The sequence below is a fragment of the Pelodiscus sinensis genome, chromosome 7 (genome assembly GCF_052426305.1).
Source record: "Pelodiscus sinensis isolate ZL-2025 chromosome 7, ASM5242630v1, whole genome shotgun sequence".
Classification (NCBI taxonomy): Eukaryota; Metazoa; Chordata; order Testudines; family Trionychidae; genus Pelodiscus; species Pelodiscus sinensis.
The window spans coordinates 65,738,876-65,746,812 of record NC_143058.1 but is presented as its reverse complement, the minus strand read 5'-3'; the positions used below and the strand labels follow the sequence as shown (position 1 = coordinate 65,746,812).

The 7,937-nt window shown below is 49.9% G+C and overlaps 1 pseudogene; it reads left to right on the top strand.

Moving 5' to 3' along the window:
- Positions 1 to 206: 206 nt before the first annotated feature.
- LOC112546482 (U6 spliceosomal RNA) lies at positions 207 to 303 on the top strand (annotated as a pseudogene).
- Positions 304 to 7,937: the final 7,634 nt, after the last annotated feature.

Here is a 7,937-nt window from a genome sequence, read left to right as displayed (position 1 = left end):
GGAGGAAAACTCAGACCCAGTGGCAAGCAGAGCCAAAAGAATCAGCGGCCTTGTGAAGTGTGGATGGTAGCTAGTCAGGAGTCTCGCCTCAGACCTGTTCCCAGGAGGTCCCTTCCTGGAGCATGAAAGCTCTAGGCAATAAGGCTCTGAGGGTCGTTAGCCCATGCAAACCTCTCCACCATGATAAGGGTGCAGTCACCCAGAGAGACACCGTCATGTATTAACTCTGGAAGGACACAGAACTGATTAGCATGGCCCCTATGCAAAGATGACACACACATTTGTGAAGCACTGCATATTTCTTGTGTAAATTCTCTACCACTGGTAATTTCAAAATCAAGATTGGTTTCCTGGTGATCTGCTGTTTTTACTTCTTCATGCTAGGCACAGTCAACTTGTGGAACTCCTTGCCAGAGGATGTTGTGAAGGTCAGGTCTTTAACAGGATTTAAAAAAGAGCTAGATAAATTCATGGAGGATTGGTCCATCAATGGCTAGTATAGGTAGGAACAGGAGCGGCCCGAGGCCGGCTGCGGCATCTGGCGCCCCAGGCGGAAGGCGTGATCGGCGCCCCTGCCTGCACAGCCGTCAATGGCCGTGACGTAATCATCGGGTGCCTGGGCGCCCTGCAACATCATAATCAGGCGCCCCAGGTCGGCAGCGCCCTAAGCAACCACCAAATCTGCCTATGCTCATGGGCCGCCCCTGGGTAAGAATGGTGTCCCTAGCCTCTGTTTGTCTGGGGCTGGAAATGGATGACAGGAGAGAGATCACTGGATTCCTTGTTCTGTTCACTCCCTCTGGGGCACCTGGCATTGGCCACTGTCAGAGGGCAGGGCACTTGGCTTGACGGACCTTTGGTCTGACCCAGTGCGGCCTTTCTTATGCTTTTCTAAGAGATTTGAAGCAGCTCAACCAGGAATTATTTCAGGGAAGTCCTCCAGTCCGTGTTACTCAGGAAGTCAGTCTAGCTGGTACCTTCTGGCTTTATGAATAATTTAGATCATCCTCATAACACCCTTAGAAGATAGGAGGACTGGAATTATTTCCATCCCATCCTGGGGGGAACCAAGACAGCAAGGCAAAAATCAAATAAAGCTAAGGCCACTCTGAGGGTGGGTCTAGACTACAGGGTTTTTTTTCGAAAAAAAATGGCCTTTTTCGAAAAAACTTCCTGTGTCTAGACTGCTGTCATGTTCTTTCAAAAGTAAATCAAAAGAACGAGGCAGTTTTTTCGACGGCAGAAAACCTCTTTTTACGAGGAATAACGCCTTTTTTCGAAAGTGCTCTTTCGAAAAGAGGTGCTATGTAATACAAACGGTCCTTTTTCAAAAGAGAGCATCCAGGCTGCCTGGGTGCTCCCTTTCAAAAAAGCGGCTTGCTTTTTCGAAAGTACTGGCTGTAGTCTAGACGCTCTTTTTCGAAAGAGGCTTTTTCAAAAGTATCTTTCGAAAAAGCCTCTTTTGAAAGCAGCTTGCAGTCTAGACATAGCCTGGGAGTTAACATCAGCACTGGGATCAGAATTCAAGAACTGCTGAATCCCAGTTTTGTGTTTTCTATGCACCAGTTCATGCCCATCTAATGTTACTGGTGCTTACATTCTCGCAGTGGACACTCTGAAAAGGCAAATGAATGGAATTCAACAATGTTGCGTCTCTTGGATACAAACTGGCACCGAAAGATTTTCTGTGTAATGTTAATTGAAAAGTCCTGCTGGCACTTAATGCCAATTCCCGTCCTTCGCCTCAAGAAGTGCATGCTCATAACTACGACATGACAAAATTTTGTCCAAAGATAAAAATATGAATCTGTGTGCCCTGCCCAGAGGCCTAGCTGCTTCACGATCAATGATAGATTTTTTTTGAAGAGCCAAAGGATAATCCCAGTAGCTGACAAATGAGGCGACCCACTTGACAGTTTCCTTCTCCTCCTTTCTCTCCGGCATGCCGTTACTGGTTTTGTGGTGCCCATCAATACAGCGGCTGCCATGACAGACTGACGGATTCTCTCCGAATGACAGACAATCTGGACAGACAACAACCTATTGTTCCTGAAATAGAGCAGGCTCTCGGGAATGGATGGAAAGAAAAGAGAAAGAAGCAGAGGTGCTGCAGCTTTGGCTAAGGCTAGATCTCTCCAAATGATCTTTGCACTCCAGAGACCTCGCTACGGGGTTTAATCCCAGAGGGGGAATGCCTGGCAGTGCATTGCCTTGCCTCGGCTCACTGAAGGCCTCTTTCCCCAGACCTCGCCGCATGTAAGCGCCACCCATGTACACACACTCTTGTGCACTCACGTGTTCATTTGCACCCTCTTCCTGAGGTGGGACTCCTATCCCCGCCCCCCATGTGGCCTCTGCATTGTCCCAGGTCTGCCACGAATCCTTTACACCGTTCTATTTGCTGCCTGGAAGTTCCCCAGCAGAAAGAAATCCTGGCGTGGCACCGAACCAGGGTTGTGGTACTGCCCACTCACTGCCCTCTTGCCAGAGATGCAAACGGAGAGATGGTCTCCGTGGAGTCTGGGGCAACTGAGCATAAGTGAGAAAAGCCTTGGGGTGGCTCTAAGTTACGCAAACTTGCCCTGTGCTGGGACTAGTCCATGAAGACAAACCAGCAGGTGCCCTACCGCTAGCTTTGCTTCCTCCCTCGGCTGCTGCAGCTAGTACGGCTTGAGCAGGAACGAGGCCGGTGAGTCTAGAGAAAGTCCTGATGTCACTGATGCAGGAGGCAAGGAGAAGGCAGCATCAGTCACACCATGCTGGCTCCTTTCTGAGTCTGGCCCTTTAGGTGGAGGGAGCAACTATCCAGCCGGGTGACAGCAGAGTGGGACGGAGGGGGCCTTGAGCCACAGTCTAGGTAACGCGGTTAACTTTCCATTGTTACTGGGACGTGTGAGGGCACTCGGCGTTCATGAGGACTCCTCCTGCCAGAGCATGCCAGGGCCGCCCCGACGTCTCACCGGTAGCAGTGATGCCATAGGAGGCTCCTTCTCGCACTGCTATGGCCACACGGGCGTGTCAACCCGCTGCAAGGCTGCCTTCCAATGGATCACCACTGCTTCTGCATTGGACCCTGTCCCACGGCACTTCTCTGCTAGCAGCCTCGCACCAGCGCTTCCGCTGCGGACGCCCCATTGGCCCGCGCTCGCCACACAAGGAGGCATTTTCCCCCCACGGATCCAGCACATAAGTCCTCTTTTTGCCTTTGAGTTCGTTTCCCCCCTCCCAGCGGGCACTTAGCTCCAGGCCTGCCGACGAGGGGGAGAAGGTGGAGCCCGAGCCCTTTACAATGCCGCTGGAGCATCATCCCGCCTGGCGTGCTCCGGGTGGCTCTTAGGACTGCCTGCGGAGCTGGCTATCTCCTGCACATCTGAGGGCACAGAACCTCATTTGCCCACTCTTGGGACAGACCCCTAACCTCTGGCTGAGTTTCTGAAGTCGTAGAATCAGAGAAGATTAGGGCTTGGAGGAGACCTCAGGAGTCATCGAGTCCAGCCCTCTACTCAAAGCAGGACCAACCCCAATGGAATCAACCCAGCCAGGGCTGTCAAGCCAGGACTTAAAAATATCTAAGGATAGAGATTCCTCACCTATAATAACCCATCCCAGTGCTTCCCCACCCTCCTAGGGAAATAGTCTTTCCTAATCTCCAATGTAAACCTCCCCCACGGCAACTTGAGACCATTGCTCCTCATTCTGCCATCTGCCCCTGCTGAGAACAGCCTCTCTCCATCCTCTTTGGAACCTCCCTTCAGGGAGTTGCAGGCTGCTCTCAAATCCCCCCTCGCTCTTCTCCTGTGCAGACTAAACAAACCCAAATCCCCCAGCCGCTCCTCATAGGTCATGCGCTCCAGCCCCCTTGCCATTTCCTTGCATAGCTGACTGGCAGGTGGCTATTTTGCAGAATAGACTGAAGGTGGATTGCAGAAGGGGAGCACGTCCACCTTGGTCACCACCTTCGGCTGTCCAGGAGGCTCCCACACAGTTGTGCCTGTATGCTATGGGGCAGGGCGTGAGGGATGTTTTGGGCCAGGATCAACGGACAGCTGCAACAATTAGACTAGCTGAGTTAGGCTATTAATCCCGTCAACGTGCCTTTGCGACGGTATGAGGTCCAGACAATCCCTTGGAAATTTCTAGCCTCTTCTCTAATGAGGTTTGTGCGGGGCAGTGTTTCCAAGGGATTATGTGCAATAGCTGGCTAAGATAACCCTGCCGCTGTTTATGCAAATACAGAACCAAAAACCCCCTTGCTTCTTAAAGAAATAATGGAAGGCATTCAGGGCGCGAGCCAATTCCGACCCTGTTAGCATCCAAGAGGTCCCCACTCCAGAGCTTTTTGGAAACCCAGGGCTGGTAGCTTTTAGCATTTAAGAAATGGTTTCCTCTCTTCATTGACGAACTGTCTCTTATTCCTGCAAAACCCACACATTCCATGCCAAAATAAAAGCCCACTTGAATATGAAAGCAGCGCTCATCGTCAGGGGAAGGGAGAGAGAACAAACGCTAGCAGTCAGAAATAGATAAGGCTTCCAGGAACAAATAACTGCCATACTGTTTTATTCACTTCATGATAGCGCAGGCAAAAGAGATTTTACGCGGCCAACACAACCTCCCCTTTCCAGTTGTTAAGAGCTGGTTTGGGCTGTGCAGAAATATGTCCCAGACTCAGGTCATGGAGACCCATGGATGCCTTGTTCTCTCCTGTTGATTAACCCAGATGGGGTTAAAAATCTGTCTTCCGCTTGACACGGCAGAAGGGGAAATCGGTTCAATCCTGCAGCCTTTGCTTATGTCACAGCTGGTTAGCTCAGGTTGCATTTTGTTCTAATGGGCATAGAGGAGGCCACTGGAGAAAGAGGAGACAATCCACTCATTGCAGGGATTCGTGGAGAGAAGGTCTAACGAGTGGCTTGGGGCTTGACGGAGTTTACGCACAACGTGATATGAAGCTTCTCGAGAATATCGGGGGGTTATCAGGAAGGCGAAAGCGCAAATGGAATTGCGACTGGCTAAGGATGTGAAGGATAACAAGAAAGGTTTCTACAGGCATGTTAACAAGAAGAAGGTGATCAGAGCGGGTGTGCGGCCCCTAATGGATGAAGGAGGTAACCTAGTGACAGATGATGTGGGGAAAGCTGAAGTACTCAATGCTTTCTTTGCCTCTGTATTCACGGACAAGGTCGGCTCCTGGACTTCTGCGCTAAGTGACGCAAGATGGGATGAAGATGGACAGCCCGTGGTGGGTCAAGAACAGGTTAGGAACTATTTAGAAAAGCTAAACATACACAAATCCATGGGTCCGCACTTAGTGCATCCGAGGGTACTGAGGGAGTTGGCAAATGTCATTGTGGAGCCTTTGGCTATTACCTTTGAAAAGTCGTGGAGATCGGGAGAAATCCCGGATGACTGGAAAAAGGCAAATGTAGTGCCCATCTTCAAAAAAGGGAAGAAGAATGATCCAGGGAACTATAGGCCGGTCAGTCTTACCTCGGTTCCTGGAAAAATCATGGAAGGGATCCTTAAGGAATCCATATTGAGGCACTTGGATGAGAGGAAAGTGATTAGGAATAGTCAGCATGGATTCACAAAGGGCAAGTCGTGCCTGACTAATCTGATTAGCTTCTATGATGAAGTAACTGGCTCGGTGGACATGGGGAAGTCAGTGGATGTTATATACCTTGACTTTAGCAAGGCTTTTGATACGGTCTCCCACAATATTCTTGCCAGCAAGTTAAGGGATTGTGGATTGGATAAATGGACGGTAAGATGGATAGAAAGATGGCTAGAAGGCCGGGCCCAGCGAGTAGTGATCAATGGCTCGATGTCAGGATGGCGGTTGGTTTCTAGCGGAGTGCCCCAAGGTAAGGTTCTAAGACCGGTTTTGTTCAATATCTTTATTAATGATCTGGATGAGGGGATGGATTGCACCCTCAGCAAGTTTGCGGATGACACTAAGCTGGGGGGAGAGGTAGATACCCTTAAGGGCAGAGATAGGGTACAGAATGACTTAGACAAATTGGAGGATTGGGCCACAAGAAATCTGATGAGGTTCAACAAGGACAAGTGTAGAGTCCTGCACTTGGGACGGAAGAATCCCAAGCATAGTTACAAGCTGGGGACCAACCGGTTAAGTAGTAGTTCTGCAGAAAAGGACCTGGGGGTTACAGTGGATGAGAAGCTAGATATTAGTCAACAGTGTGCCCTTGTAGCCAAGAAGGCTAATGGCATATTAGGTTGCATTAAGAGGAGCATTGCCAGCAGATCCAGAGATGTCATCATTCCCCTTTATTCGGCTTTGGTGAGGCCTCATCTGGAGTATTGTGTCCAGTTCTGGGCCCCCCACTACAAAAAGGATGTGGACGCATTGGAGAGGGTCCAGCGGAGGGCAACCAAAATGATTAGGGGGCTGGAGCATATGATTTATGAGGAGAGGCTGAGGGACTTGGGTCTGTTTAGTCTGCAGAAGCGAAGAGTGAGGGGGGATTTGATAGCAGCCTTCAACTTCCTGAAGGGAGGTTCCAAAGAGGATGGAGAGAGGCTGTTCTCAGTAGTGACAGATGGCAGAACAAGGAGCAATGGTCTCAAGTTGCCGTGGGGGAGGTCCAGGTTGGATATTAGGAAAAACTATTTCACTAGGAGGGTGGTGAAGCACTGGAATGGGTTACCTAGGGAAGCAGTGGAGTCTCCATCCCTAGAGGTGTTTAAGTCTCGGCTTGACAAAGCCCTGGCCGGGTTGATTTAGTTGGAACTGGTCCTGCCTAGAGCAGGGGGCTGGACTTGATGACCTTCTGAGGTCTCTTCCAGTGTTATGATTCTATGATTCTATAAGCTGAATAAACCCCCCTGCATGGGTGAAGTGGGAGTCCAAGCCAGTGGGAGTGGAGGGCAGATGCTGCTCTGGGAGCTATTTTGCGAAATTGTCTAGACTTGTCTAAATGGCCAGTGACTAACAGTCTCCCAAGCTCCTAACCCAGCAAGGGTTCTGGAGAAGGCAAGGCATGGACTCGTCCACCACGGACAACGAGGGACCCTGATCCTGCAAACATCTCTGTGTGTGCTCAGCTCACTTTTTCAAAGAAAAGTCCTTGGGCAATTGGAGGCAGGGATGGGTTTTCGAATCCCACGAGAACATGGGCGTTACTTTGTGCGTCCAAGGGGAATGTTTCTCATTATCCTTCCTCTCAATTTAATTAATCTGCAGTCAGTAATGAACCTTGAAGTTTCAATTAAAAACATTGTTACTAATCAGGACAAGATTCTAAAGAGTTGGGGGCTCTGGGTAGGTTTGCAGTGGCAGGGCGGCAGGGTCTGAACCGGTATTGCTACACGCTGCTGGCCCATCTCTTCATTAGGATATTTACATCCATCGGACTTTGCCCGTTCCGTCTGTTGCTTTGGCAATCCCACGGGAGCTGAGTTTCAGAAGAGAGAGGCCTGAACCCGTGGGAGATTTTTGGTTTTGTAGTAAAACGCAGGGCTTGGAAATAAACCTATTTACAGAGGAGATTTCACTGAAAGGTACCAACTCCACAGCTTGTCAGTTTTGCTTTAGGAACAGGGCTCTGCATAGGAAGGGGTTCCTTGGTCTGTGTATTTTCTGATGCTTAAAATCTTGTAATCGGAGAGCTGCATGTTTTCAATTAACTACACAGACTGCCTCGGCATTACCGTGCAGTTCTGCATGGCAATAAACACGAGAAGCCCCAGAGCAGAACTGCTGCATTGATCACATTAGCACAACCTGATCTGATCAAGGTTTGTCTCTCCTGTTTGACCCATCGCCCTCAGATGTACTGTGCTATCCCTTCCCCACGGTTCACGATGCCAACTGTGCTTCAGTTTAGGAAATCCCTAAACTTGCTGCCATAGAAACATCACTGGGATTTTGGATACACAAAGGCCTGTTAGCAAAGCCAGACTACGGCCCTATTCAC